The 21552-nt window shown below is 34.8% G+C and overlaps 3 long non-coding RNA genes across 3 annotated transcripts; all 3 read left to right on the forward strand.

Moving 5' to 3' along the window:
• The first annotated feature begins 1920 nt into the window (after positions 1 to 1920).
• Positions 1921 to 8842, forward strand: LOC141656496 (uncharacterized). Its single transcript, XR_012548512.1, has 5 exons — positions 1921 to 2009; positions 3617 to 3748; positions 5396 to 5677; positions 8154 to 8458; positions 8726 to 8842. It is a non-coding gene; the product is annotated as an uncharacterized LOC141656496 (long non-coding RNA).
• Positions 8843 to 10663: 1821 nt separating this feature from the next.
• Positions 10664 to 12475, forward strand: LOC141656497 (uncharacterized). Its single transcript, XR_012548513.1, has 5 exons — positions 10664 to 10799; positions 10879 to 10927; positions 11040 to 11109; positions 12164 to 12269; positions 12385 to 12475. It is a non-coding gene; the product is annotated as an uncharacterized LOC141656497 (long non-coding RNA).
• A 236-nt stretch (positions 12476 to 12711) lies between these two features.
• On the forward strand, positions 12712 to 19856 carry LOC141656495 (uncharacterized). Its single transcript, XR_012548511.1, has 4 exons — positions 12712 to 12805; positions 12904 to 13482; positions 16080 to 16354; positions 18980 to 19856. It is a non-coding gene; the product is annotated as an uncharacterized LOC141656495 (long non-coding RNA).
• Positions 19857 to 21552: the final 1696 nt, after the last annotated feature.

Below are 21552 nucleotides of genomic sequence, written 5' to 3' on the forward strand. Positions count from 1 at the left end.
AAAAATTAAGAAATAATATCCAAAATTTTACCTCGACGTTTAAATTCCTCATTGGTCGAGGGAGTCAGAACCAGGGTTGCGCAAACTTTATACTCTGCATAGTTCTGATATCTGAAAAGATACACCGTTTTTAAAATCATAAATAAAAACGTAAACTAAAACTTCTGCATAGTTATGATATCTGTAAAGATATACCGTTTTTAAAATCATAAATAAAAACGTAAACTAAAACTAATGGTTTCAAAGAGGATGAAAAGCCCGGCTAAAGTATCTAATTCTAGTGACATGTTTTATTTACGTTTTGTCTTTGATTATATTGATACTGAATTGGTTTTATCAATTTTTTGTATAAAATCTTGGAGTATATGAAGAAAGTTTTCGGCCTTGTGTGGTATGGTAAACACACCATTTTTGACATATTTAAAAGTTTAACTTATTTGACAATTAATCGACTATATAAATTGTTTGGTAAAGAACATACTGAAATTGTAGATTTGTGTTTAGTATACTAACGAATATAACTAGTAAATTTCTGAACTACACAGATGAAATTTTAAGTTTTAATCCATGACCTAAAACTGGCCTAAATTTGGGACCATTTTAATAAATATTCATCAGCCTTTGAGTAAAGATCCACTGTCCTACTTTTGTGTCCCATTTTATGTGTCACTTCACTTATCTTTTGACACGTCACTTGCTGCAAATAAAAAATATGCAACACATGCTAAAGTGTTGATGTGTCAAAATGTGTGGAGTGGGACAAGGGCGGATGCAGGAATTTAGGTTTGAGGTGGCACAATTTTTTTTTGCCGTAGTTCTAATATTATTTTGCGTTTAATTACGTATTTGTACTCTTTTATTGACATACATACATGATTAAATATCGCAAAAGTCTACATATATTTCTAAAGAATACTGGAAATAAAAATATATCTTACATAGATAAAAATAAGCAAGAAAAAAGTGCATATCATTAAATGTTCTCATATTTTAAAGCTAATAGGACAAAAAAGCAAAATAAAAAACAAATAAAAGTATATCTTACATAGATAAAAATAAGCAATGAAAAAGGTGCAAATCATTAAATGTTCTCATATTTTAAAGCTAATAGAACCAAAAAGCAAATTAAAAAACAAAATAAAGTTGTTAGTGGGGATCGAACCTGGGTTGGAGGTTATAAGTTCCCTACACTTACGACTACACTACTAATATTAGATTTCATATATGGGAAACTAACTAATATATATTTGACATTTTTGGGTTATGTGAAGACTTGCCTCACTTTCCCTCCCAGATCCGCCAGTAGGGTGGGACACGGAATTTAGAAGATCTTTCTTGATCAACCTTTGTACTCTAATAAGATAATGCAAGAAAATATTTTGGGAAGAGAATGCAAACTTGAGACTAATGTGAAATTTCCTTTTTAGAGTTGACGCATTAAACTTTTTTAATTTGCCATGTTGAAGGAAGATGTTAATTTAGAAAATTATCATTCATTACTATTAGGTTATGCTTGATATTTACTACCTATTATACTAGTTTAGGAATATGTTGTTATGCATAAATAGCTTGAACTCTATGATTATTGTCTTCTCACTATGTTATTGAAATACCATTATTCATACTCCTTTTTAGAGAATTGTTTTTTTGTGACCATTTTATATTGATTTTGACCCAAATAACTCTTTAATGGGCGCTTTTCCCTTGAAAATCGAAAAATCAAGTTCGAATTAGATTTTCGATTTATTTTTTCAAATTTACCTTATGAAATTACTCGCTCACCATAATCTTGAAATTTTCGCCCCCTTCCTAATCAGGAAATCCTGGCGATTAAACTTATCTACAAAACCTCTTGACTAGGTTTCTTAATGACTTAATATAAACCAAGTATGTAATTAATTAAGTACATTAACTAACTTTCTTCATCTCAATTATTTTCTTTCTTCAGTTACACAATTCTTTTTTCTGAATCAATTGCAAACTCCTGGGTTGTCTCCTACACTTCTGAGGTGATTTTATCTCTCTATCTCTCTCACTTATTTTTAATCACTCAAGGTAACGCTGCATACATCCGACCCCCTTTATCCCGCAATTTGCGAAGTCATTGAGGCACTAGGGTAATGTTGTTGTTTAGACTTTGCCATTTTTATTATTAAATCATGAACTGGTCTTTGCATGCAATTAACTAACTTTAAACATAAAATTAGCGTAAAGTTATGAACTTTGATGGACATTTGTTTGATTGTTTTGTGTTTATGTGTTATTGATCATGTGGGTTTTAGGGATTGAAGAAAAAAAAAATTAAAAGAGAAAATAATCCCCAATTTTCCCCTTGTTTGATTTATTTCTTTTAAATTTACTGTTAATTATCTGGATTAAGGGGGATATGCTTTAGATGTGCTGGTGTAAATATAAATATACTTCCTCCGTCTCAATCATTTGTTTACCTTTTTATTCTCGGTGAGGGATATCTTAATCAGAGGTAAACAATTGATTAGGATAGAGGGAGTAGATCAGTTGAACAAAGATTATAATTTGTGATTTTGTGGATACCCATGAGTAAGATCCTCTCCATTTCTCAAAAAAATGGAGGTCCATTACTTCTCAATGGTTCTGATTAAATCTGTGCTCGATCGGATGGTTGTAGATTTATCTGACAATAAAAAGGTAAATGAATGGGATTGAAATATATAATATAGTAATGTTTTGTGAGAGGAAATGGAGAGAAAAGAAATGGAGAGGATCGATTTCCGATACCCATTGTCTTTTTATATGTTATGCATCATGATATGATGAATTCAAAATGTGAAAATTTCACTTGGTTCACTAGAATGGGTTTGAATAGATAATACTTGTATGTGATATGTTTCCAGAATCCCACATGAGGGGCATGGGCGTGAGATTTAGTTGAAGATCGATTGTTAGTGTTAATGTACAAGTCTATGAATTTACCTTGTCTGTAACGGCTGATATAGGCGATGGATCGGCTTCTGGTTATTTCTTAGCGATTCGGATAGTTTTCTCTCATAATTTTCTCAGTTTAGGCAAGAAACTTCAGGTTTTGTATCCGTTTGTGGACTTTGAAAACAAGAATATTATCTGTCGAACATGATCAATAACTTTCGTGTATGAATAAGACATTTTAGTGATTTTTTTTCTTTTCTTTTGTCACATAGATATCTTGTCCAAAATGGAATTGTTTTTTTTTTTTTTTTTTTTTTTTTGGATTCACCGACGTGGGTAAAGTGTAAACTAAGTCTATACTTCCATTCTACATATGGGAATTTATCTTTTATCTATTATCATCATTTCCTCGATTAACAGAGAGTATCCTGTATCTACGTGTTGATTGATTTTTAATAGTTTTAGCATGTAAAAAATACAGATTTCAAATGCATTTTTGTGTTTGCCTGTTAAGCTGCATATTGTCAGCATTTTGGGGTAACTGTAAGGTTTTTAAGCCGATCAACAGTTCTACGACATCATGATTAGCTCCTGCCATTGTTTGATGTGAAACCCTTTTTGTCTTCTTTTCTCTTCTCTTCTTAGTTCTTAGTAATGGAACCAATACATCAATAAGTCATCATTTAATGGATTTATATTTGCTTCTATTCAGCTTTTGTGCATTGGATGACGGCACATTCTTCAACCAGGATGTACACTAGTAGACCGCTAAACTACACTTCGGGACTTCCGTCATGCAGTTCATTAACTGAATTGGTGGTGTGTTGGACAGTATTTTAATCATGTAATTCAGCATTTCCTTACTCATTCCCTATGTTAATACTGTATGGGAGTAAGTTATTTTAGGAAACCAATGTACTAATCTTTCTCATTTTTACTCTTTCATGAGAACTCTGATATCTTACTCCAAAACGTTCATACGTTGTACGATATGTCGAACTTTTCTAAAAACAAAATACCATGTGGTCTGTAGTATGCTTATTTAGCTGTAGCTATTTTACCCTACGTTTCAATCGATTTTGTGGCACCTTGTGAGCCAACAAAGTTTGTGACTGTGAATGAAGTGTATTTGAAATCATCACGGGGAATCACTCAATAACCAGAAGTACGTGTACTAATATGTCATTGATTAGGATGTCATGATGAGGTTAGTTCTCTATAGCTAAACACTGTACAAAACCTGCCATTGTTGGCTCTTGAAATGATGTCAACATCAACTATCTATGAGTACAAAACCTGCCATTGTTGGCTCTTGAAATGATGTCAACATCAACTATCTATGAGTGGTTTGAGAGATCATTTTACGCTTTCGTACAACGTGATTTTTAACTAGTGGGTTTCTTTTGTTCTCCTATTCTTAGTTGCGTTCTTTGTTTGCCAGTGTGCAAGCTGAGGTAGACTCTGCTATAGAACTGTGTGCTTCTTTCATTACATGTCTTGTGTTTTAAATGGAACCTTTAGATGATTTACAATTGTTGAGAGGGTTAAATTTGTAGGTAATTTGATTCTACAAACAATTAGTTTGTGAATTACCATCAAGACGTGATTCACGCATTCTAGTTCTTATGCAGATTCAGTTTGTTTGACACATGCACTTGCGCTTATGCAAAATTGTGTGGACCATTTAAGAAACTAACAACTCGAATATGGGAACTTGAAAACAACTAGATTATGTAATTAAGGCACCACTATTTTCATTATCAGAAATTTGGTTTGTAACTCCCTTGCTGGCATTTCTTTTTTCGACGTTCATCTTGGGAAATCGAGATCACGATTGACAAGAGTCTTCATAATGCATGAATCTATACATATACATTTATGTTACAATAGAGAACAACTTTCTTTCATATAGGTAATATCTGCCCTGATCTGCTGTAAGTCTTAGGGATTACTTGGAATGAGGGTAATGGTTACAAGGAATAATGGAATGAAAAACAGCGGAGAGTAGGACGTAGTGGTGGTGGTTGATAGAGGTAGAAATGAAGAGAGGGGTAAAAGCAATACTTACCCGCCTCCACAAGGGCAATGTATGCATTTCTTACCCCTTTAGCTTGTCCTCTTGACCCCTTTATATTCCTATAATACCTTCATTTCCCTTATTTTCTCCTTTATTTGACCTTCATTAATCATTACTCCTATAACAATTACCTTCAATCCAAACAGAACCTTAGTCGTACCAGTACTCAGAGTCGCAGAGTGAGATCAACATTCTGGTCACTGTCAAGATCTAGTATTACTGGAACGGGATGTTCGAGCTGGTCTATTAAAGGCATTAAAAAAGCGTTGTTACTTCTCTCTGTCTGGCCATGTCTTCTCAATGTTTCTGTATATTGTGTGCTTGGATGCATATGAGCCTGGCCAGATCTTCTCAATGTTTCTGTATCTTGTGTGCTTGGATGCATTTGAATGTTGTTTCCTGAAATAATTGCAGGAGGCTGGGTTGGGGATCACAGTAACTGACGGAAAGGGTTGAAAAACAGGTTTCTTTCTCTCAATTGCCGAGTTATCCCCCTTTGATGTAAACTATGGAAGCGAACTGAAGCTTCTAACCTGTGATTGTTAACATGACGAGTGATACCCTTAATGTCAATCGAGGTGAAGCTACATTGCCTGCAAAAGTATTGGGCTACGTATAGTTGCCCTTGTGGAGAGGTGTGTCCAACCAAAGTCACGGTGAAAAAGATCGACATGAGATACCAGAGTAACACGAAAGGTAAAAAACTTATTACAAAGCTATTCTATCTGGTGATTTGTGTTTTGTTTATATAGTATCAACATTTTATTTCAGACATGACACAATTGCACATTTATTGTTTCTCTAGCAATAAAATTTCATCGTTGAAAAATTAAATATCAGCATTCATTGCCAGATTGTGTAGGCCATCTGCATAGCTAGCAGGTGTAAGAAAAAGGGCCTTTTGGGGCGTTTCCTAACGTGATGTAAGAGAAAGGTGTAGGTGGCTGTTGTGCAATTGTCCGTTTCCATTTGAATTGTTGTGCTTTTCCTTCATTAATATAAAAGAGAGAAGTTGCAAGACGACAGGTGTGTTGGAAACCATGGCGTAGAACAATTTGCTTTCGTGAAAGAATGACTCATAAAGAATTGCGTTGACCTAGCAGATTAGTTTGGCTGGCTGTCTGAGAGACACTAACCCAGCAAATCAGCAAGTAATTTAAGATGGCTTGGAGTTATGTAATCGTTGTGTACAGCATTTAGCATTTAAAGAGTTCATCTGCTACGACTGTTCACGTGTTCTAGTGGTTTATGTTTATTGACTTAATGGCTTGATGCATTTTGTCCAAGTTAGTTATGGAAGGAAACTTGAGAAATCTTGCTAGTTTTATGAAACATTGGGCTTGATTTCTGTTAGTGACTAGTTACCTACGTCTGATGCTATGTTACTGAGATATATTTGATTAGGCTTTCACATAAATCAAGGAGCTTAAGATGCAGGGCAATGCATTGCCATGTGTCATGATACTTGTTTTATAGATTATCAGACTAATCCAACTCAGTAGATTATTAAATTATACGGAGTATTAATTATTCCCTTTATTAGATATAACTAAAGGTCAGTGAGTCACAGTAATACCATTTTGGTGCATTAGAAGAAATTTTATATGTCAATTGTGAGTCACAGTAATACCATTTTGGTGCATGAATCACTGAACTGATTATATTTAATACCCCGTACCTCATAGTAAATGTGGATGAGTCGTCAAACTTTGGATATTAGTTTAATTTAATCTACTGGAAGCGCTATTTGTGTCATTTAATATTTCTCATAATGCCATAGAGGATAGCATGTGATTAAACTTATATTGCCCCAAGTGCAAACAGTTTTTCTTCCTTTTTTTTTTTTTTTTTTTTTTTTTTTTTTTTCTGAAAAAAAAGCTATTTTTATTTGAAGTATTCATGTTCTGTTGGGCTTTGGTGGTCAGCGTGCCTGGTGTAATTGTGTCAGGATGTTGGCTCTGTATATACCCTTTGAACTCAGGTCGGAAGACTGGAGTGTGGTCATCTGCCAATATGTTACTTGCTCTGGTTTTCAATCGACACTAGTAAGTATTTGCAGGAAGCCATCTTAAACGTGTCCTAGTTTCTGGACGTACAGCGCTTTTTTTTTATCCCAAAAAAGAACCTTCGATAGGTAATCTCTATCTGAACAGTCTCAGGAGAGGCCCATGTATCTAACCATCCGTGATTTGTATTTTTAGCACATGTCCTCATTGCCATGCTCGTAACCTACGTAACTGTGACTCACCTAGCATACTGAAGTGTCAGGCACGACTACTTTTGTGAAATTTTTTCAAGTATTAGGACTAAAATGAAGTGTCAAAGTTGTATTGGATGGCTGAAGAGTGGGATATGCAACACACAAGCCAAAGTAAAGTGTCAATGTAATAAAGGTTGGGAAACTTGGTTTTTGTGTTAAACAGTCAGTCTGGACTTTGAACTCATTTTTTTATTGGTCAATTATGACGTGCACAGCATAGTTCTCAGGTGAATTTGTCACGGAGAATGCGACAGATGTGTCTGGCTAAGAAAGATACCTTTTTTGAGGTGCAAACTATTTAAACTAACAAGCTGAAGTTGGCCTTTTTTAAGATTAAGAACGCAACACTAATTTGTACTCCTTGTTAATATAGATGATTCATCTTTCTGCCTGATTCATCAATAAATATAGTGTTGATTAATAGCCAGTGTATCACTTGCAGATTTTGTATCACATATCTGTACATAGCACTCTGCTGATTTTAGAAAAATCGTGTTTTTGGTCTAAAATAAAAATCAAGTGTATGTACAACGTATTTATTCAGTGTTCTACACGGATATTTGAGGGAAAAGTGAAGAGGTAGCAACGTAGTGCCTTTCTTTAGTTTCATAGATTTAGATTGCAAATAAAATGGAAAATTTATATCAAGAAAAGACACCAAGGGGAGTCATGAAGTACATTGGGGAATCCTAAACTTGTCTGTGCTACTGAAACAAAGATATTCTGGGTAAAAAAAAAAAAAACAACAGAAAAGAAAAAAAGGCAAGGAATACAATTCACTCTATCTTAAATTCTTAACATTTCAGAATCGATAAGATGTGCCATGGCTTCTGGTACGATTTCCCTGGTTGATGATCTTTGGGATTGGCCGCTCCAACTGACCAAGGTACCATTTTGTTCTCTTGTCTGCAGTTTCATCATATCCTTTCTGATATTCAAGTCTCACGGGGGGTCCAAGTAGTGATCGGGGAGTCTCCGCTGGCCTATTAATGACCAGCTGACTGGCACTGGCACCCAAATTTCTTCCTCCCGAACCACTTATCACCAGGTGCGATCTTGGATGGGTCACTTGTGGGTTTTGTGTAGGAACAAGAAATGGATTTTCTGTAGGAACAAGAAATGGGTTTTGTGTAGGAACATGAAACGAGGAAGTGGCCTGGTATCCGCTTGGAAAATACGGGTGGGGCCTTTGTTGGGGGGCCCATTGTTGAAACGAGGTGCTCCTCTCTCTATGAAAGTCCCAAATATTAGGCCTCTGAGGAATTTGATTTTGCCTTTGATTGACAAAATCACCTTGATGGGACTCATAGTGCTCTAATAGAGAGACAGTACTTAGGAATAGTTTGTCACATATTCGACACGCTGTCATGGTAGAACTCGAACCAGTTTGATATGGCCTAGATTGGTCCCTACCAAAGCAAGCCAAGTTCCAGCCATTTGTAGCCATAACGAGAGGGTGATTAAATATTTTGATTGAATTACAGAAGGATTGGCGGAGAGAGATAGGGCGAGAAGTTGAAGGAAGACGAGGTGTGGAAAACAGACTTGGGTGAAGACGAATTTATAGCAAATTACTTGCCCTTTTTTAGCGTGAAGGTGAGGTAATTATCTTTCCTAATTTTCTTTTATAGGAAGCCATCAAAGAGTTTACTGTTTAATTTATGATCATTAGTGTATATGAAGTTAATTTAGTGCAGTTTTTGGTTCCTCAGTTACAAGTACCCTTTTTTTTGTACTGAATTGGTATTCCTTGATTTTCTGTTGTTCAATTAGTCAATCTTCAATGAAATGAGACATAACTCTTAAGGAAATCTAGGCTGGCATTACTGGAAGATATTAAGATATGCATGAAAATATATGTATATGCATATATGTATATGAGTAAAATGTGTATATATTGTGTTCAAGTAAGGTCGTAAATATGTGTGTACATAAATATACATGTACGTTTAAAATCCTCAAGAAATGTGTGATTTTTGGGAAGAAAGCAAGAAAGATGGTAATTGAATCATCTAAGGATTTTTTACAGCTTTATATTAAGTTATACAATTGCCAGGCAAGGATTTATTTGCTTTTTAAGATTTAACCAATAACTGACCAAGTGCAAATATACTTTCGACGTAAAAGAAGCTACAAGGTCGGTATAATATAAAAGTCGATATAATGCAAACGGTTGAGGGATTTTTCAAACAAAATAGGGAGTGGTTTTTTTCTATCCTTGTCTTCATTACAATTTTTAGTTTTTTTTTTTTTTTTTTTACCATGATTGTTTCAGTAATTTATCATTTTCTGAATTTTATAGAGTTCATGCTCTTCAAATGAACTGTTTTATTTTATTTATTGAATTATTTGGCAAGTTAAATTAGCTATTTTATTGATCTTGTTCCTTTTATAGAATTTTGCACCCCCGCCATCTCATTTTTCTATTTACTTATTCACAAATAGTTGTATAAGTCGTTCTTACATTAACATAAAAACATGCATTATTAAAGCACCACTATTTTCATTATCAGAAATTTGGTTTGTAACTCCCCTGCTGGCATTTCTTCTTTCAACATTCATCTTGGAAATCGAGATCATGATTGACAAGAATCTGCATATGCATGCATCTATACGTACATTTATGTTAAAATAGAGAACAATTTTCTTTCACACATGTAGTATCTGCTCTGATCTGCTGTAGACTTAGGGATTACTTGGAATGAGGGTAATTGTTACAAGGGGTAATGTAGGGAAAAACAATGGAGAGTATGAAGTAGTGACCTAGGTAGCACGGACACTCCTCCTAACTAGCTGTCCCGTGTCCGACACCGTGTCCGACACCCGGACACCCGACACTCGTCGGACACACGCCTAATCATGTTATAGTTTACACGAGGAATAAATTCTCAAAAGAGATTGATTAGAAGACTGATTTGGGTGCGAAATTAGAATTAGTTATAATTAAGGTCGAATTTTACCTTCAGTTACCTAAATTTAGTATCAAATACATTAAATTTAGAATCAAATACCTTACAAAAATAAAATCATACGTTATTTATAATCATAAAATATATTTTTTTATTAAATTTAAATAGCGTGTCCCGTGTCCTAAATTTCATGGGATGCCGTATCACGTGTCCGTGTCGTGTCCGTGCTACCTAGGTAGTGACGGTGGTCGATAGAAAAAGAAATGAAGGGAGGGGTTATAATTACCCCTCAAAGGTGTAATACTTACCCGCCTCCACAAGGGCAGTGTATGCATTACTTACCCCTTGTCCCCTTTAGCATGTCTTCTTTGACCCCTTTATATTTCCGTACTACCTTCATTTTTCTTATTTTCTCCTTTATTTGACTTTCATTACTCCTATAACAGTTATCTTCAATCCAAACAAAACCTTCATCCTGGCTGTGCTCAGAGTCGCAGAGTGAGATCAAAGTTCTGATCACTGTCAAGATCTAGTATTACTGGAATGGGATGCTCAAGCTGGTCTATTAAAGGCATTAGAATAGCGTTATTAGTTCTCTCTGTCCCTTGCAACCTAAAATGTTGTTTATGCACCATATGAGCTTGGCCAGGTCTCTCACTCTCTCCTCAGTGTTTCTGTATCTTGTGTGCTTGGATGCATTTGAATGTTGTTTCTTGAAATAATTGCAGGAGGGTGGGTTGGGGATCGCAGTAATTGACGGAAAGGGTTGAAGAACAGGTTTCTTTCTCTCAATTGTTGAATCGTCACCCTTTGATATTTATGGAAGCTAACTGAAGCTTATAGCCTTTGATGGTTAACATGACGAGTGATGGCCTCAATGTCGATCTAGGTGAAGCTGCATTGCCTGCAAATGTATTAGGCTACATATAGTTGCCTGTTTAGAATACCAAACACGAAAGGTAAGAAACTTATCACAAAACTCTATAATTTAATGATTTGTGTTTTGTTTATGTAGTATCAACATTTTATTTCATTGACATGACACAATTGCACATCTTATTGTTTCCTTTGCGATTTGATCTACATCTAGCAATAAAATTTCATCGTTGAGAAATTAAACAGCAGCATTCCTTACCAGATTGTGTAGGCCGTGAGTTGGCTACAATTTAGAGTCCAATTAGGCATATTAACTTGATGCACGAGAACAAATGTTATATGTCATTGTCTATCACAGTAATACCGTTCTGGTTCGTGAATCATTGCACTGATTATATTTATAATACGTCATAGTAAATGTGGATGAGTCGTCAAACTTTTGATATTAGTTCAAATTAATTTACTTGAAGCGCTATTTGTGTCATTTAATATTCAGAAAATTCACGTGGTACCCCTGAACCTTTCCATGTTTGATTTTCATGCACAATATGCCCTTTTTTTATCGCTATGAAAAAATTGAATTGAGCATAACTGCTAGGCCGGAATTCGGAATCGGCCAAATTTTATCCTAAAGCGATTATCTTGTCATAATCTACGATTTGAGTGAACATTTGTCGATTGATGTTTTCTAGGATTTTTTTTCACAAAAACCTCAAATCAACCATAACTTCGATCTTAAATTTCCAAATGACCATTTTCGTTTTATCAAATTATAGATCTCGAAAAGGTAATCAATTTATATAAAAAAAATGGTTAATTCTGATTTCTGGTCTATGATTTATGCTCAATCGAAGATTTAAAGAACGATAAAAAGGGAACGTTGTGCTTGAAAATCTAACATCAACGGTACCGTGTCCAAAAACTTTAAAAGTTGGGTACCGGGTGCAAAATGACAAAGTACAAGGGTACCACGTGAACTTCCATTTAATATTTCTCATAATGCCATAGAGATAGCATGTGATTATACATATTGACCCAGGTAAAGTTTTACTTTTTTTGAAAAAAAAAAACTATTATTTGAAATAATCACTTGTTGTTGAGCTTTGGTGGCCAGTGTGCCTGGTGTAATTGTGTCAGGATGTCAGCTCTGTATATAGTTATATACCCTTTGAGTCCGGGTCTGAAGACTGGAGTGTGGTCATCTGCCGATATGTTTACTTGCTCTGATGTTCAATGGGCACAAGTAAGTATTTGCAGTGAGCCATCTAAAAAGTGTCTTAGTTTGTGAACACACATGTGCCTTTTTTTTTTTTTTCATCAAAAAAAAAGCATTTGATAGCTTGTCTCTATATGAACAGTCAGGAGATGCCCCTGGTATGTATACCACCCGTGATTTATACTTTCAGGACATGTCATCTTTGCCATGCTCGTCACCTATGTTATTGTGACTCGCCTAGCATACTGAAGTGTCAGGCGCGACTACTTTTATGAAAAAGTTTTCATGTTCTAGGACTAAAATGAAGTGTCAAAATCGTATTGGATGGGTGAAGAATGGGATACGTAACACACAAGCCAAAGCAAAGTGTCAATGTAATAAAGGTTGAGAAACTTGGTTTTTGTGTTCAACAGTCAGTTTGAACTTTGAACCCATTTTTTTGATTGGTCAAATTTGACGTGGTCTCCAGTGAATTTGTCACGGAGAATGTGATCAGATGTGTCTGGCAAGGAAAAATAGCTTTCTGAGGTGCAAACTACCAAGCTGAAGTTGGCCCTTTCTGAGTACTAATTTGTACTCCTTGTTAATACAGATGATTCATCTTTCTGGTTAATTCATCAATAATTATAATGTTGATTAATAGCCAGTGTATCACTTGCAGATTTTGTATCACATCACCGACTATCGCACGCGGCTGACACTTAGAAAATTCGTGTTTTTGGTATTAAGTAAAGGTCAAGTGTATGTACCACGTATGCGTACCGAATGTCTTACACTTATATTTGAGAGGGTGACTCGGTACCCGCTTGGAAAATACGGGTGGGGCCTTAGTTGGGGGGACAGTTATTGAAACGGGTTGCTCCTCTCTCTATGAAAGTCCCAAACATTAGTCCACTGAGGATTTTGGTTTTGCCTTTGATTGACAAAATCACCTTGATGGGACTCATAGTGCTCTAATAGAGAGTGAGTACTTGGTAATATTTTGTCACATATTAGACACGCTATCATGGTGGAACTCGAACAAGTTTGATATGGCCTAGATTGGTCCCTAGCAAAGCGAGCCAAGTTCCAACCATTTGTAGCCATAACTGGAAGGTGATTAAATATTTTTTGATGGAATTACAGAAAGATTGGCAAAGAGAGATAGGGCGAGAAGTTGAAAGAAGACGAGGTGTGGAAAAAAGACTTGTGTGTAGACGCATTTACAGCAAATTACATGCCCTTTTTTAGTGTGGACGAGGTAATTATCTTTCATAATTTTCTTTTATAGGAAGCCATCAAAGAGTTTATTGTCTAATTTATGATCACTATTCTATATGAAGTTAATTTATTGCGGTTTTTAGTTCCTCAATTACAAGTACTTTTTTGTAGAAAAAGGAAGGTAAATTAATTTATCGCATTATATTGGTATTCCTTGATTTTGTGTTGTTTAATTAGTCAATCTTCAATGAAATGAGATACAACTCTTAAGGAAATCTAGGAGTTAAATAGTGCATGGTTTTATGATAACGTTAATGTAAGAACGCCTTATACAACTATTTGTGAATAAGCAAATGGATAAATGAGATAGAGGGGGTGCAAAATTCTATAAAAAAAACAAGATCAATAAAATGGCTAATTTAACTAGCCGAATAATGTAACAAATAAAATAAAAACGGGTCATTTGAAGAGCAAGAACTCGATGAAATTCAGAAAATGATAAATTACTAAAACAATCATGCTAAAAAAAAAACAAAAAATTGTAAAACGGGTAGGTATAGTGCAAACGGTTGCGGGATTTTTCAAACAAAATAGGAAGTGGTTGTTTTCTATCCTTGCCTTAGTTACAATTTTTAGTTTTTTTTTTTAACCATGATTGTTTTAGTAATTTATCATTTGCTGGATTTCATGGGAGTTCTTGCTCTTCAAATAACCCATTTTTATTTTATTTGTTAAATTATTCAGCTAGTTAAATTAACCCTTTTATTGATCTCGTTCTTTTTAAGATCAATTGTTCAACACTACCTTATAAATACACCTATTTGCATACTACTACCTTTAAATCATTTTTTTTGTAACGCACTCCCTTAAACATATGTTTTTATATTAAACACTCCCAAAAAGCAATTTCAGGCAAAAAAAGTCAAGTATCCGGCGTTGACCACCAAACACACGTGATGTGTTTTATTTTCCTTAAGCAAACTCTAATTTCCCTCCACTTTTTTGCCCCCTTTTTAATTCTCCCTCCCAAAATCTTTCTTTCCTCTTTATTAACCATTCTTCTTTCTTTCTTTCAAATTATTTCAACTGGTAGCCTTTTAATTAAACTAACCCTAGTTTATTTGTTAATTATACTACTCGGTTTTAATTATACCACTCGATTTTAGTTGAACCATAACCCTAGTTTATTTGTTAATTGTAAAATTAAACTAACCCTGATTTATTGCAAAAGGAAACTTTTTAAATAACCTAATTATTTGTTAATTATACTACTCGATATTAAAGCTTGATTAGAGTGAGAAGGAGAGGTTTAGATGATGAGGGTGAGAAGGAGAGGATTAGATGATGGGATGAATTGGTAAAGGAGAAAAATGGAATTAAGATTGGGGAATTTTGGAGTAGTGTTGAAGAAGCAGAGTACCAGAGAGTCATTGCGCTTAAAATGGTTGAAATGAGGAGTTGGATTAAAGACAAACATAAGAAGTCACATGCTTTCGGTGGTCAATGCCGGATACTTGACTTTTTTTTGCCTGAAATTACTTTTTGGGAGTGTTTTAACATATAAACATATGTTCAGGGGAGTGTTTTACAAAAAAAATGATTAAAAGGTAGTAGTATGCAAAGAGGTATATTTATAAGGTAGTGTTCAACAATTGATTCTTCTTTTTATAGAATTTTGCACCCTCTCTATCTCATTTATCCATTTGCTTATTCACAAATAGTTGTATAAGGCGTTCTTACGTTAACGTTATCATAAAATCATGCATTATTTAACTCATGCTCCTATTTTGTAGTCAACATGATAACTACCACATTACCATATAAGTTCCCTTAATTGGACGGTCTTACATATATTCGTAATTATCTTAGGAGTTGTTTGGTTGCCCTCTTAATTCACGGGAAGTAGAATTTCTTATGAATTGACATAATAGGATGTTGTTTGGCTGCCCATTTCATGGGAAGTAGAACTTTCCAAGAAACTCTAATTCCTACATAATGTAGGAAGTTCGTTACGTAGACATACATTTATGTTGCAATAGATAACAACTTTCTTTCAAACAGATCTGCTCTGATCTGCTGTAGGTCTTATGGATTACTTGAAATGAGAGTAATTGTCACAAGGAGTTATGCAGGGAAAAACAACGGAGAGTAGGAGGTAGTGGTGGTGGTTGATAGAAGAAGAAATGAAGGGAGGGTTAATAATTGCCCCTTTAGGTGTAATACTTACCCGCTTCCACAAGGAAGTGTATGCATTACTTACCCCTTGTCCCCTTTAGCATGTCTTCTTTGACACCTTTACATTCCCATTCTACCTTCATTTTTCTTATTTTCTCTTTTATTTGACTTTCACTAATCCTGTAACAATTATCCTCAATCCAAACAAAACCTTCGTCTTGGCAGTGCTCAGATTTGTAGAGTGAGATCAACTTTCTGATCACTGTCTAGATCTAGTATTAATGGAATGGGATGCTCAAGCTGGTCTATTGAAGGCATTAGAATAGCGTTATCAGTTCTCTCTGTCCCCTGCAACCTAAATTGTTGTTTTTGCACCATAATGAGCTTGGCCAGGTCTCCTAAATGTTTCTGTATCTTGTGTGCTTGGATGCATTTGAATGTTGTTTCTTGAAATAATTGCAGGAGGCTGGGTTGGGGATTGCAGTAATTGACGGAAAGGGTTGAAGAACAGGTTTCTTTCTCTCAATTGCCGAGTCGTCATCCTTTGATGTCTATGGAAGCGAACTGAAGCTTCTAACCTGTGATGGTTAACATGATGAGTGATAGCCTCAATGTCGATCGAGGTGAAGCTACATTGCCTGCAAAAGTATTGGACTACCTATAGTTGCCCGTGTAGAGAGGAGTGTCCAACCAACGTCATGGTGAAATAGAGCGTCGTGAGATACTAAACACAAAAGGTAAGAAACTTATCGCAAAGCTATTCTATTAAGTGATTTGTGTTTCGTTTATGTATCAACATTTTATTTCATCGACATGACACAATTGCACATTTATTGTTTCCTTTGCAATTTGATCTATATCTAGGAATAAAATTTCATCGTTGAAAAATTAAATATCAGCATTCATTGCCAGATTGTAGGCCATCTGCCTAGCTAGCAGTTGTAAGAAGAAGAGACTTTTAGGGCGTTCTGTAATGTGATTTAAAAAAACGTTGTAGGTGGCTGTTGTGCAATTGTCCGTTTCCATTTGAAGTGTTGTGCTTTTCCTTCATTAATATAAAAGCGAGAAGTAGCGAGATGACAGGTGTGTTGGAAACCATGGCGTAAAATAATTTACTTTGGTGAAAGAGTGACTCATAAAGAATTGTGTTGACCTAGCAGATTAGTTTGGCTCTCTGAGAGACACTAGGTCACTAACCCAGCAAATCAGCAAGTAATTTAAGATGGCTTGGAGTTATGTAATCTTTCTGGATACAGCAGTTAGCATTTAAAGAGTTCATCTGTTATGACTACTCACGTGTCTAGTGGTTTATGTTTTTTGGCTTGATGGCTTGATGCATTGCGTCCAAGTTAGTCCTGGAAGAAAACTTGAGAAATCTTGCTAGTTTTATGAAACATTGAGCTTGATTTCCGTTAGTGACTAAACCTACATCTTATGCTATGTTACAGAGATATATTTGATTTAGGCTTTGCACATAGTGAAATTTAGGAGCTGAAGATGCAGGCCAATGCATTGCCACGTGTCATGATACTTGTTTTATATAGATAATCAGACTAATCCAATTCAGTAGGTTATTAAATTATTCCCTTTATTAGGTACAATTAAAGGTCAGTGAGTTCGCTATAATGTTAAGAGTCCACTTATGCATATTAACTTGATGCATGAGACGAAATGTTAATGCCATTGTCTACCACCGTAATACCATTCTGGTACATGAATCACTGAACTGATTATATTTGATACGTCATAGTAAATGTGGATGAGTCGTCAAACTATTGATATTAGTTCAAATTAATTTACTGGAAGCACTATTTGTGTCATTTAATATTTCTCATATTGCCATGGAGGATAGCATGTAATTATAACTCATATTACCCCAGGTGACAAACAGTTTTTCTTCTCTCTATTTTTTTTTTTTTTTTTTTTTTTTTTTTTTTTTTTGAAAAAGGTTTTTTTTTATTTGAAGTAATCACGTGTTGTTGGGCTTTGGTGTTGCTTGCCTGATGTAATTGTCAGGATGTTGGCTCTGTATATACCCTTTGAGCTTAGTTTGGAAGACTGGAGTGTGGTCATGCTCGGGTTTTCAATCGACATTAGTAAGTATTTGCAGGGAGCCATCTAAAAAGTGTCCTAGTTTCTGAACGTACATTCACTTTTTTTTAAAAAAATAAAAAAAATAAACATTCGATAGCTAATTTCTATCTGAACAGTCTCAGCCTTAGGGGCGGACCTAGAACAAAAATTCTGGGGTAGCGAACTTTCCTCATGTTGTTTTATACTTATGTTAAGGTCTTATATTTAATAATTTTGTGTATCAAAAATCGACAATGTCAAACCATTTTTTGGAAGTTTTGGGTAGCGAGTGCTACCCCTTGCTACTAGCTAGGTTCCCCCTACTAGTAAGTCAGGAGATGCCCATGTATCTAACCATCCGTGATTTGTATTTTTAGCACATGTCATCATTGCCATGCTCGTAACCCATGTAACTGACTCACATAGCATACAGAAGTGTCACTTTGCCAGGCACGAGTGCACGACTACTTTTTGTGAAAAAAATTCATGACTTAAGACTAAAATGCGTATTGGATGGGTGAAAAGTGGGATATGCAACACACAAGTCAAAGTAAGGTGTCGACGTAATAAAGGGTGAGAAACTTGATTTTTGTGTTTATCAGTCAGTTAACTCAGTTTGGACTTTGAACCTATTTTTTATTCGTCAATTATGAGTTATGACGTGCAGAGCATAGTTCTCAGGCGAATTTGTCACGGAGAATGTGACCAGATGTGTCTGGCTAGTAAAGATAAACCTTTTTCTGAGGTGCAAACTAATTTGTACTCCCTGTTAATACAGATGATTCATCTTTCTGGCTGATTCATCAATAAATAAAATGTTGATTAATAGTCAGTGCATCACTTGCAGTTTTGTATCACATATCTGTGTATCTCACTTGGCTGACTTTTAGAAAAATCGTGTTTTTGGTCTAAAAATAAAGGTCAAGTGTAACCATTCAGTGTTCTATGTTCTATACGGATATTTGAGGGAGCCGTAGCAACGTAGTGCGTTTCTTTACTTTGGTAGATTTAGTTTGCAAATAAAATGGAAAATTTTATATCAAGAAAAGACGCCAAGGGGCGTCACCAAGTACATTGGGTCATCTGTGCTACTGGAACAAAGGTATTACTGGGTAAAAGTAAAAAAAAGAAAAAAGGAAAAAAAAAGACTAGGAATACAATTCACTCTATCTTAACATTTCAGAATTGATAAGATGTGCTGTGGCTTCTGTTACGATTTCCCTGGTTGACGATCTTCGGGATTGGCCGCTCCAACTGACCAAGGTACCATTTTGTTCTGTTGTCTGCAGTTTCATCATATCCTTTCTGATATTCAAGTCTCACGGGTGGTCCAAGTAGTGATCCAGGAGTCTCTGTTGGCCTATTAATGACCAACTGACTAGCACTGGCACCCGAAGCCCTTCCTGACGAACCAGTTGTGACCAGGTGATGGGGTCTTGGATAGGTCACTTGTGGGTTTTGTGTAGGAACAAAAAATGGATTTTGTGGAGAAACATGAAACGAGGGGGTGGCTTGGTACCCGCTTGGAAAATACGGGTGGGGCCTTGGTTGGGGGGCCTGTTGTTGAAATGGGTTGCTCCTCTCTCTATGAAAGTCCCAAACATTAGTCCTCGGAGGATTTTGATTTTGCCATTGATATGCAAAATCACCATGATCGGACTCATAGTGCTCTAATAGAGAGCGAGTACTTAGTAATATTTTGTCACATACTCTACACGCTATCATGGTGGAACTCGAACCAGTTTGATATGGCCTAGATTGGTCCCTACCAAAGTTAGCCAAGTTCCAGCCATTTGTAGCCATAAGGAGAGGGTGATTAAATATTTTTGATGGAGTTACAGAAAGATTGGCAAAGAGAGAGAGGGCGAGAAGTTGAAGGAAGACGAGGTGTGGAGAAACAGAGTTGGGTGTAGACGAATTTAAAGCAAATTACCTACCCTTTTTTAGTGTGGACGAGGTAATTATCTTTCCTAATTTTCTTTTATAGGAAGCCATCAAAGAGTTTACTGTCTAATTTATGATCATTAGTGTATATGGAGTTAATTTAGTGCAGTTTTTGTATAAAAAGGAAGGCAAATTAATTTGTTGCATTATATCGGTATTCCTTGATTTTCTGTTGTTTAATTAGTCAATCGTCAAAGAAATGAAACATAACTCTTAAGGAAATCTTGGCTGGCATTACTGGAAGATATTAAGATCGGCATGAAAATATATGTATATGTGTAAGCGTAAAATGTTTATATATCATGTTCAAGTAAGGTCGTAAATATGTGTATATATCTAACTATACATGTATGTTTAAATTCCTCTAGAAATGTGTGATTTTTGGGAAGAAAGCAAGAAAGATGGTAATTGATCATCTAAGGATTTTTTACAGCTTTATATTAAGTCATACAATTGCCAACAAGGGATTTAATTTTTTAAGATTTAACCAATAACTGACCAAGTGCAAATATACTATCGAAGTAAAAGAAGGCACAAGGTCGGTATAATATAAAAGTGATTGTTTTCTATCCTTGTGTTCATTACAATTTTTCAGTTTTTTTTTTTTTACCATGATTGTTATAGTAAATTATCATTTCTGGATTTCATAGAGTTCATGCTTTTCAAATAAACCGTTTTATTTTACTTGTTAAACTATTTGGCAAGTTTATTAGCCTTTTTATTGATCTTGTTCTTTTTATTGAATTTTGCACCCCCTCTATCTCATTTATCCATTTGCTTATTCACATATAGTTGTATACTTGTATATAAGGCCTTATTACCATTAATGTTATCATACTGTAAAATCATGCATTATATACTTCATATGTCCTTGTTTTGTACTCCCTTTGTCCTAAATCCGAATCATTTGTTTGTGTTTTTTTATTTTTCATGAGGGGTATTTAAATCAAAGGCAAGCAAATGATTGGGATAGGGAGAGTAATCAACATGATAAGTGATAACAGTCACATATAATCAACATGATAAGTGATAACAGTCACATATAAGTTGCCTTTAATTGGACGGTCTTACATATTCATAATTATCTTATAATTATTGTAATAGATTTATATATTTATATTTGTTTAAAGTTTTTATCAGAGAAAAATGAACATAAATCAATGAATTAGATTAATGGTGTGTCATTTATAATGTGTATCACAAATTCTTGTTTACGACGAATATGACGAATATTTATATCTTAAATTTAAAGCGGGTTAAGAGTGGGTAATCTAAAAAAACATAATGCCTAGGGGCCGATAAGATGTTTGTTACATCTTTTTTATTCTACTAAGCCTCGATTTGGCAAGCTATTTTATGTAGCTTATTTGACCAAAATTTCAGTTACCTTATCTTCTGCAAGTGTTTGACAAGTAACTTAATCAAACAAATAAGCTAATTGAAATGAAATGCTATCTATGTTAGCGTTTGAGATTTCAGGTACTTAGATTGATTTTATTTTCCTTTTTTACCCCTTTAATTTATAATATTAAATTATTATCATATTCTTTTACGTTATTTCACCAAAAATTAGCTACCTTTTCGACTACTTTATAAACACTTTTTATATAATCAGTTACCTTAGCAGTTCCTAATTTTGAGCTACCTTATCAGTGACGTTTTTAGATAGTTTTTACCATAGGCTAAAATTTTATCCTTTTTATATCTAAAATGGATAAGTCTCACTGAAGAAAGGAATTACCTTTATGTATTCTGTTTCAAACAAATCACTATTTATTATTTGGTTCTTTTTATTCACCTATTAATTATTTTGTTGCTTTGTATACGCCTATGGTGTGTGTTAATCAATTTCCCAAATTAAAACCCATATAGTTAATTAGCTTCCAATTTAATAAATTGATGATGGAAATTTGTTTAA

This window comes from Silene latifolia, chromosome 5, assembly GCF_048544455.1.
Source record: "Silene latifolia isolate original U9 population chromosome 5, ASM4854445v1, whole genome shotgun sequence".
Lineage (NCBI taxonomy): Eukaryota > Viridiplantae > Streptophyta > Magnoliopsida > Caryophyllales > Caryophyllaceae > Silene > Silene latifolia.